This window comes from Stenella coeruleoalba, assembly GCF_951394435.1.
Source record: "Stenella coeruleoalba genome assembly, chromosome: 18".
Lineage (NCBI taxonomy): Eukaryota > Metazoa > Chordata > Mammalia > Artiodactyla > Delphinidae > Stenella > Stenella coeruleoalba.
The window spans coordinates 75,982,893-75,992,752 of NC_137164.1; positions in this window are offsets into that span (position 1 = coordinate 75,982,893).

The window sequence follows — 9,860 nt, forward strand, 5'->3', positions numbered from 1 at the left end:
CATGTAGCCAGACAGGAATCTCTGTTACCGAGGAGAGTATAATCCTAGCCCCCTGAGGAAATAACGGGAGTTAGGTTGTCAAATTAAAAGTACTCTTGCCCAGGAGGCCAGGTGGGAGCAAAAAGCTCTAGTCACTTGGTCCCAAGGTGGTCTCTACCTGGAAGACCAACACGTGGGTGCCTCTTTCATCCTGCTTCCCTGGAGCCCTGCACCCCGTTCCTGGGAGCATGGGGGGGAGGGGGAGGGAGGCCCGAGCAGCGGTGGCCCCGGGCACTGTGGCTAGTACTCCAGCCCTTCGCCCTTTCTCTGTGTCTGTGGGCGAGGACGCGTGAAGAAAGTATATTAACGGGTCTCCTTGCTGGGGGAGCATTTCTCAGCCAGTTGGCTTCATCTCCTCATTCATTAAAGAAGATAAACGTTACCCGAGCTTGGCAAAAGGGTCTTTGTCAGTGGAGGTTGTGGATGTGAAAGCGTTTTCAGATTGAGAAGATCTAGGTTACTAACTGTTCTCCAAAGTACCTTTATTATTTTCCCCACCGCCAGCAATTTATAAACATTTCAGTTACCAAGTCTTCCTGGTATGAGGTATTACCTACTGCTAGATGTTTTGTTTCTCTTGAAGACTAAATTACAGTGTCCAGGCCCCCGGGGGTCTTGTTGTCAGAAACAGGAGCCACTCAGAATGTGCGCCCGCTGCCCTGAGTGTCCCCTCGGAGCTTGCCTGTCTCCCGGGCACTGCTGTCCTAGGGCTGCTGGTGTGACAGCACACTGACCAGTGGCTGAGAGACACTGCCCTTCCCTGGCCCCTTCATCCCAAATGTAGGGTGGGCCCTTGCTCTTAGCTCCTCAAAGCACAGCAGAGAGCAGGCTGTCGCCTCCGTGGATGAGGGACGAGAAGAGAGGTGAATCCAAGAGCTCACACCACGCTCAAAAATCTAGTTCCTGTGGATCAGACAGAAATGTGAAAGCAAAAGTGAAAATGGCTCAGAAGGAAACAGCAGACCATCTTTACGGCGTTAGAGTAGTGAAGGATCTCTTAACAAGACTCATGAAGCAACCCATAACAAGAAAAGGACAGCTCTGACTATATTATAATTGCTAACTTCATTTTGACAAAAGGCACCGGAAACAAAGTGAAAGATAAGTGGCAGACCGGAGGAAATAGTTTGCAAGTCTTTCAACAAATAAAGCATTCGTATTCAGCATAAAGAGTCTACAAAGGAAGGAGAAAAGGTGAACAACAAAAGAAAGCAGGCAGAGGATGTGAAAAGGCAGTTCACTGAAAGGAAGTATGCGTATCCAGTAAGCCAGTGATCAGGGGTTTCTCCTGCCCTGCTGCATGGATCACCACCGTCAACAGGTGAGCTGGCTCAGTAACGCTAGCGTGATGCTCTGCCTTGGGACAACAGCTCTCTTCCCCATGCGTACCTTTTCAGCCACTGCTCGTCCCTCTGTTTCCTTTCATAACCTAACTTCAAAGCATTTGCATAGTTATTGCTTCAGGTTCCCTCCTCAGCCCATTCCAGCTGGGTGTCAGCCCCCAGGACCCCCTGGAATAGCCCTGGTCAAGCTCAGCACACCAACCTTCCTGTTGGCCAAGCCTGTGATCAATCCTCCATCCTAATCTTACCTACTTGGGCGCTCAGCAGGTTGGCCCTCAGCGCCTTTTCCAATCACCCTGATCTCCTGGCTTCCGTGACTCTCCAGCTCTTCTGTTCCACCTCCAGATATTCAACAACCCCAGACCTGGGTCCTAGACCTTTTGTTCCTCTCCATACTTCCTTCCTAGGCAACGTCGTCCCATCCCACACCTCCCTATACTGTTTATGTCTTATGATCCTTAAGTTCACATCTTCAGCCCTGACCTCTCCCTCAGCCCTGTCTTATAAATTCAGTTCCCATCTGCATTTGGATCTCTGCTAGGCGTCTCCACAGATGCCCCAGATGAGATGCTCGGGTCGCCCCAGACCTGCTACCCCCGCTCACCCCCACTGGGTTCTCTGCAGTGGCTCACGTCCAGCACCAGGGTCAACACTCTCCACTCCCACACACGCCCTCACGTGGGTCCTGGTGGCCCTGCCTCCAGGGGCCCCCCTCCCTTCCTCTTCCCCTCCTACCACCCAAGCCATACTCTCTCACTTAAACCAGTGTGACAGCCTGTCCGCTTTTCCTGCCCAGCAGCCAGATGATCTTTTCAAGATGTAAATCTAACAACAGCACTGCCTTAAAACCGGCCAGTACCTTTTCCTTGAATTTAAAATCCAAATGGCACAGACTTGGAATGTTAAATTGTATTTAATTTATTTAAATTTGAAATCTCAAACTTGATTCAGTTATTGGGAAAATGCTGAGTATTTTTAAACAACCTGAAAACAACTTGGTTACGGGTAGCTTCTCTTTCGACTACAACTATCCTGAAATCTAAAGGCAGGTCAGATATTCCCAGTGAAAATCGAATTCTACAACTGAGATGTGCTGCAAGTGCAAAGTGCACCCTGAACTGTAAAAACTTAGTAAAAGATATAAAATATCTCACTAATAACTTTTAATATTGGGTACACATTAAAGTTATACTATTTTGGACACATCGGGTTAAATAAAATAGATTATTCAAGCTGGTTTCACCTGTTTATTTTAGTGTGGCTAGTGGAAAATTTTAAACTACATATATGTACCCTGCATTTCGTGCCTGTCGGTCAGCTCTGGCAGGTTGGAAGCTAATCTAGCAATAAATCAACGGAACTAGCTGAGGATACTTTTCTACTGAGGGAAGACTACCGGTTCCTTTGGTTAAGCACCAGTCTTGACCGAAGGCCCATTTTCTTCTTTGGAAAACTGTCTGTTCAGAGCCTTTGCCCATTTTTACTGGGTTATTTGTCTTTCTATTATTGAGCTGTAATAGATCTTTTTATTTATTTATTTTTAAATTTTTTATTTTATATAGGAGTATAGTTGATTAACAATATTGTGTTAGTTTCAGGTGTACAGCAAAGTGATTCAGTTATACATATACAAGTGTCTATACTTTTTCAAATTCCTTTCCCATTTAGGTTAGTACAGAATACTGAGCAGAGTTCCTTGTGCTATACAGTAGGTCCTTGTTGGTTATCTATTTTAAATATAGTAGTGTGTATATGTTAAGCCCAATCTTCCAATTTATCCCTCCCCCCCAATAGATCTTTTTATATTCTAGATACAAGTCCTTTATCAGATAGATGATTACAACAAATTTCTCCTATTCTGCGGGCTCTCTTATTTTCTTCATGATGTAGCTGTAGATATACATTTTAAGGTATTCTTTTTTTTTATTGTGGTTAGAAAAACCATAACATTGAATTTACCATCTTGACCATTTTTAAGTGTACATCTCTGTAGCGTTAAGCATGTTTACATTGTTGGACAGCAGGTCTCCAGAGAACAGGAGCTCAGCTCTCTGCCGGGGACCCAATGCGCTGACTCAGCTGTTTTGGATGCTGTCGCTTAGACTGGGGACACTTTTGTGTGGTCAAAATATTAAATCATTACACTTTCAGGATTTGGAAACTGTTGTACTTAGAGGAGTTATAAGGTTCAGAGGTGGACCAGGGGAAGGTCAAAGTCAAGCATCTCGTTAACCTACAGAAGGTCATGAAAAGGACTTGTAATGTCTCGTCTTACCTGGGGACAGCAGGGCTGTGTAAATTGATTACATCTATACATCCTGATTGGCAAAGAGCGATGGTCATGATTTTAGAACATTTAGTGAGAAGACCCTGGCCTCTGGATTAGAAGGCCTGCTAAGGTATTGTGTCCACCACAGGCCATGTGATGATGTCACTTAACGTCTCAAGTGGAGGTGACACCTCCCTCTCAAGCACTGTGGTGAGGGTTCAATGGCATTGTGTGCATGGAAACAATTCACAAAATACTCTAAAAATGTTGGCGAGGCATTCTGGGCAGAACTGTGTCCCCTCGAAATTCACATGTTGAAGCCCTAACACCCAGGAACTCAGAATATGGCTATATCCGAAGATGGGCTCTTAAAAGGATGAGTAAGTTAAAAATGAGGCCATTAGGGTGGGCCCTAATGCATTCTGACTGGTGTCCTCTAAGAAGAGATTTGGACACACACAGAGGAAACACCTTGTGAGGACACAGGGAGAAGACGGCTGTCTGCACGCCAAGGAGAGAGGTCTCAGGAGGAACCAATGCTGCCCTTGATCTTGGACTTCCAGACTGCAGGCTGGGAGACAATAAATTTCTGTGGTTTAAGGCACCCCATCAGTGGTACATTGTTATGGCAGCCCAAGCAAACGAATACTAGAGTCAAGTAGAAAAAAAACCAGAAGTAACGACTCTGAAACATCCATTTATTGATAGGGAGCTGCAGAATGATGCCATAGAAATAGGAGAGGCTGGAAATCAGAGCTATTTGTTTCCTGCTCGGCCACCGAGTTACTTGGTGACTCGCGAGTCTTAGGACCTCTCTGCGCCTCAGCTTCCTCGTCTGGGGTCTCCGGGTTGGATTAAAGTCCTCATTCTCTGATTCCAATCCCCCAGTCCTCTATTTTACAGTCATATTGGTGACATCAGGGAACAAGGGGAGAAGGATTTTGTCTGTCCTGAGAAGAGTGCACAGCCGGCAATTACAAATAAGATGGTTTAGTTTGATCCAATCTCCAGCTGCCTTTATAAGTGGGGTTTTAGAACAAACACCAATCCATTGCCAGGTCTGCACCTCAGAACAGAAGTTCTCTCTCCTTGGTTGTTTCTAAGGCAGGATTCACGACCTTCTCCAGACCCACCTCTCCGGAGAAATGGGGGCAATCTCACATTTTAACCCAAATATCACTTTCCAGCCTGCTCACCTCAATGTGCTGAGCTCAACCACAACCAGAACCAGTTTGGATAAGAAGCCATGGAAGACACGCTGACAGTTGCTGAATGAAATTTTTCATCTTCTCCCAGAAAATGCTGGTGGGCCAAATCCTCTGCAGCTAAAACACTGATGGTGCAAAGTCGGGGCCAGCCCCTAGAGCATGTCCATCTCTCTGTGCCGCAGCCAACGTCATTCTGATAAACCAGAATTCCAGTGCAGTGAAAATTACTTGAAAGTGGGTCATTCCTGGGGATTGGAAGGCTTTCTTCTCTGTAGAGATCTTGGTTTCACTCAGGGATCAGGTGCAAAATACTTAAGCACCCTCAGGGTCAGACCGTGGCCACGCGGCCACGGGGAGGTAGGATGTCAGCCCCGCCTCTGTGAGGGTCAAACCACGCGGCTCCCTGGACAGCTGGTTCAGCTCCTCACGACAGAAACCCAGTGTGCGCTTTCTGAGCCTTCACAAAGCAGTGGAACGTACTCTGTGTGTCTGCGTACTTTGTACACATGCTTGTGCCCCTTGCATGATGCTGCGGCAGGAGCGGGGCATGGAAGGGGTGGCTGGCAGGACTTCATAGGCTCTGGTTCTTCACAGGCAGATCGGACAGATGTGATAGTTAATTTTATGTGTCCACTTGACTGGACCACGGGGTGCCCAGATACTTGGTCAAACGTTATTCTGGGTGTTTCTATGAGGTTGTTTCTGGATGAGATTCACATTTAAATCAGTGGGCTGAGTAAAGCAGATTGCCCTCCCCGATGTAGGTGGGCCTGATCTGAGCAGTTGAAGGCCTGAACAGAACAAAAGTCTGACCCTTCCCCAAGTAAGAGGGAACTCCTCTTGCCAGATGGCCTTCCAACTGGGACCTCAGCCTTTTCCTGCCTTTGGACTTGAACTGAAACATCAGCTCTTCCTGGGTCTCCAGACTGTCAGGCTTCAGACTCAGACTGGAACCGCACCATCTGTTCTCTTGGGTCCAGATGGCCAACTGCAGCTCTCAGGACTGGTCAGCCTCCGTAATCACGTGACGCAATTCTTCACAATTATTGTACAATCACGCTTTCTATATTTATATGCACATCCTGTTGGTTCTGTTTCTCTGGAGGACACTGGCGACTGCACAACCTCTGAGGTTATGTTTTTCTCAGAGCTCATCCTGGTAGACAATAGAAACTTTGGACACATTTTTCAGGCTCAATTAGATTTTAATTCCTTTTTTTGTTTAAGGAAAAAAAACACACTGCCTCTAACTTAATAGTTAAATAGGTTCATTTTATTTGGCACTCCTTGAATAAAACGATTCTCCTTCACACAGAATGGTTAGTAATTCTATTTTGTTTTTCTCCCTGGAGGCGGCGGGTGAGTGAGCAGTCCTGGTTTCTCAGGCTAGGTTCTGCATCCCCTTGTGGTTTTTGCCTCCCTCGAACAAACTTTTACACTTCTTTCTTCTTTGCTGGAGAGAATTTCCTGTTTGGAAAGAGGAGATTTTCTTGAGAAATTCTAGGTGTCCCTATGAGCCTGCATTGCCTCCCTGCATAGGCTCCCACGGTTCACTCACCCCTGTGAGCCCCAGTGAGGCTGGGGAGTGCGGGACCAGGGGCAGCGCTGATTCCCTCTTTTGTGGTCCTTGACGCAGAACAAATGCCTTCCTAGGGCCGCTTGAAGTGCGGCCCTCCCACAGGTCCGGGTGGGCGGGTATGTGTGCAGACCGTGGGCTCAGCACTCAGCTAACATCACCTCGTTCAATCCCCTGCACCCCAATGAGACGGGTGCTCTGAATACCTCACTTGGAGGATGAAGACGCTGTGCCTTAGGATGTGCCCAAGGTTACCCCAAGGTCACAGAACTCACTGGGGGCCCGATGGAGATTTGAACCCAGCTTGGGGCGCTCTAAATCCTGCACTCTCAACTGTTACCCAGCCCCACCAGCTGGGAGTCAGAACAGCACCTTAGTGAGTCCTTTTCAGTTTCCCCAGAGGAGCCAGGGGACTGGAAGGACACGGGAGAGGTGGGCATCCAGTGGGGGAAGGAGGCCGGCTGGGGAGTTCTGAGTTTAAGGTGCTGGGCGTCACCCTGGTCGGGCTCAGAGGATGTTAAAGACGCAAGACAGGGCTTCCCTGGTGGCGCAGTCGTTGAGAATCTGCCTGCCAATGCAGGGGACATGGGTTCGAGCCCTGGTCTGGGAGGATCCCACATGCCGTGGAGCAACTAGGCCTGCGAGCCACAACTACTGAGCCTGCACGTCTGGAGCCTGTGCTCCACAACAAGAGAGGCCGCGATAGTGAGAGGCCCGCACACCGCGATGAAGAGTGGCCCCCGCTTGCCACAACTAGAGAAAGCCCTCGCACAGAAACGAAGACCCAACACAGCAAAAATAAATAAATAAATTAATAAACTCCTACCCCTGCCCAAAAATAAAAAAAAAGACGCAGGACAGAGCCCCAGGTGACCCGGGCGTGTTTGCATGGAGGGAAGTGGGGCGCGTGGGCTGAGGGGAGACGTCCAGTGAGCCAGGAAGGGAGAGAGCCGGCAGGGAAGTGGGGGGCGCCCCAGACGAGCTCTGGCCCCAAAGTCCAAGGCGGGGAGGCCCCACTTCAGAGCAGCTGGGCCTGTGCCTGGCGACACCTTGAACCCCTGGGAGGTCCCAGCGCCGAGCCTGGAACCCCGTTCCCAGGGGCATTGAACCGAGGACAGGATGGAGGCCCTGCTGTCTGAGGATGATGGGGGCCTGGGGGAGCAGCCGATGGGAAGCGTCAGGACCCAGAGGCTCCCACAGGCTGGGCCGCTGAGGCCCCCTGAGCCTCCCCAAGGCCCTGGGACGAGGGCTCGGCGAGGGCGGGTAAATGGGTGGTAAATGCCGGGAACTGAGACAGTGCCTGGCGTGAGGCAGGTGCTCGGGGCTCGTCAGGTGAGGCCGATTGCGGGTGACAGGCGCGCTGGAGGAGTGGCCTGGAGCCTTCACGCGGCTGCCAAGTCTACCTCGGAGAGGCCGGGGGGACAGGAGGCCAGCCTAGGGGAGAAGCTCATAGGAAGGCTCCGGTGACAAGTGTGGGCCCAGGGCAGGAGGCACGGGGGAATGCGGGGACCGACTTCAGCGGTGAGGGGGTCGTAGCTGGAGAGGCCTGGGGTGGGGGGGAAGCGGGGTCCCAGGCGGGGTGGGGGGCGCCTGCAGAGGAGGGCGCATCCGACAGGCCGTGCGGGGCCTCCCTGGGCCCGGTCACGGGGGCAGGAGACCACCGCACGTGGCTGTGTCGTGGGGCCCCGCGTCCCAGTTCTTCCTGGGAAAGAGGCACGGCCTCGCTCGGCTCAGCGGGAAGGGAGGCGATGCCCGCAGGTGGCCCAGGACTCCTGCAACGCGCACGTGGTGGGCCAGGAGACCCCTGCACGCCCACGCTGGTGCCCCCGGGACGGCGCCGCCTGCTCCTCAGAGCTGCTCTCAGGGCACGCGGGGCCCTCGAGTGGACGCCTCACGTCCCTTCTCACCAGGGAAGAGAATCCCAGCACAGGGACTCGTCCTCCACACTTACCCATCGCCGGGTGGCCCCCAGTTCCCTTTACCTAAAGCCTTCTGAAGACTTTCAGTGATTTTTTCCAGAGCTGCTAGGCTTTTAATCTGATAAAGTATTTCTTGGTCCTCTTCTGTAGGAAAAATTAAGCACAATGATCAAGATCAAGAATTACACACAGGGCTTCCCTGGTGGCGCAGTGGTTGAGAGTCCGCCTGCCGATGCAGGGGAACGCGGGTTCGTGCCCTGGTCCGGGAAGATCCCACGTGCCGCGGAGCGGCTGGGCCCGTGAGCCATGGCCGCTGAACCTGCGCGTCCGGAGCCTGTGCTCCGCAACGGGAGAGGCCACAGCAGTGCGAGGCCCGCGTACCGCAAAAAAACCAAAAAGCTGACTCGGGCTGTGGGAGGAAGTAGGAGGTGGTCAAGCAGTAACTGCAGGTAAAAGGTCCCCAGGGGAGGTGACACTATGTAGCTCAGGCTCCATTCTGTTGGCACTTTCTCATGGCTGGAAGGTCTGCATTTCATGAAACTTTAAAAAAGCCCAAGTGGGAATTAGGTATCCTCTTGGTGCTCTAAGTCCTGTGTAAGGTCTGTGTCATCTCTCCCGACGATCACAACCGAAACCTCCGCAGAGTTCACATAGGAACGACCTGAGGCTTTGGAGAAGAGAGCAGGTGTGGAAACATTACCCACGAGGGGATGAATTTCATGTGTCTGTGTTTATTTCTCTCCTGGCTTTGCCCCAAGGCTCAGCCTCAGTGGTGGTGAGATGCTGTGTCATGAGAACCAAAACTCAGATAGAAATCCATCTTCCTGGCCGTAGGAAACAGGCTAGGAGTCCCTGGGAGCAGAGAGTGCCTGAGGGAATTCAGGAGGGGAGAACGCAGGAAAAGTGGATTTCCTAATTCTGTGTACGGAACCCCGCAAGTCCCAGCCTCATCCTCGAACTTGTATATACACAAGACACTCAAACCACCAGAGCAAACACTTTGAGAAGTGAAAGATTTGTGGGACTTCCCTGGTGATCCAATGGTTAAGACTCCGAGCTTCCACTGCAGGGAGCACGGGTTCAATCCCTGGTTGGGGAACTAAGACCCCGCATGCTACGGGGCCAAAAAAATAAAGTGACAGATTGAACCACCACCCACGCACGGCAAGACAAAATATACCATGTGAACCTAATCGGGTGGAATGATGGCTAAAATAAAAACATCAATGGTTCTCCAGAGGATTAAATCAAAACAACATAATATTTACAATGTCTAGGTTTGATACCCGACATATAGGGACCAGGAAAATATCACCTTGTTATCACAAACAGCACATTGTTAGGATGGGAACAGTGTTCTTGGTAGCTTTCTGTAACCTCAAAGTAAGAAAAAGTTCCGAAGCATGCTCATTCTCCACTGTGAAGTTGTTCCATTACTTGAGTTTCCTGTCTGAACCTGCTATTTTTACTCTCCCCCGTGGTGCACTGCCTCCTTACATGTTTCGT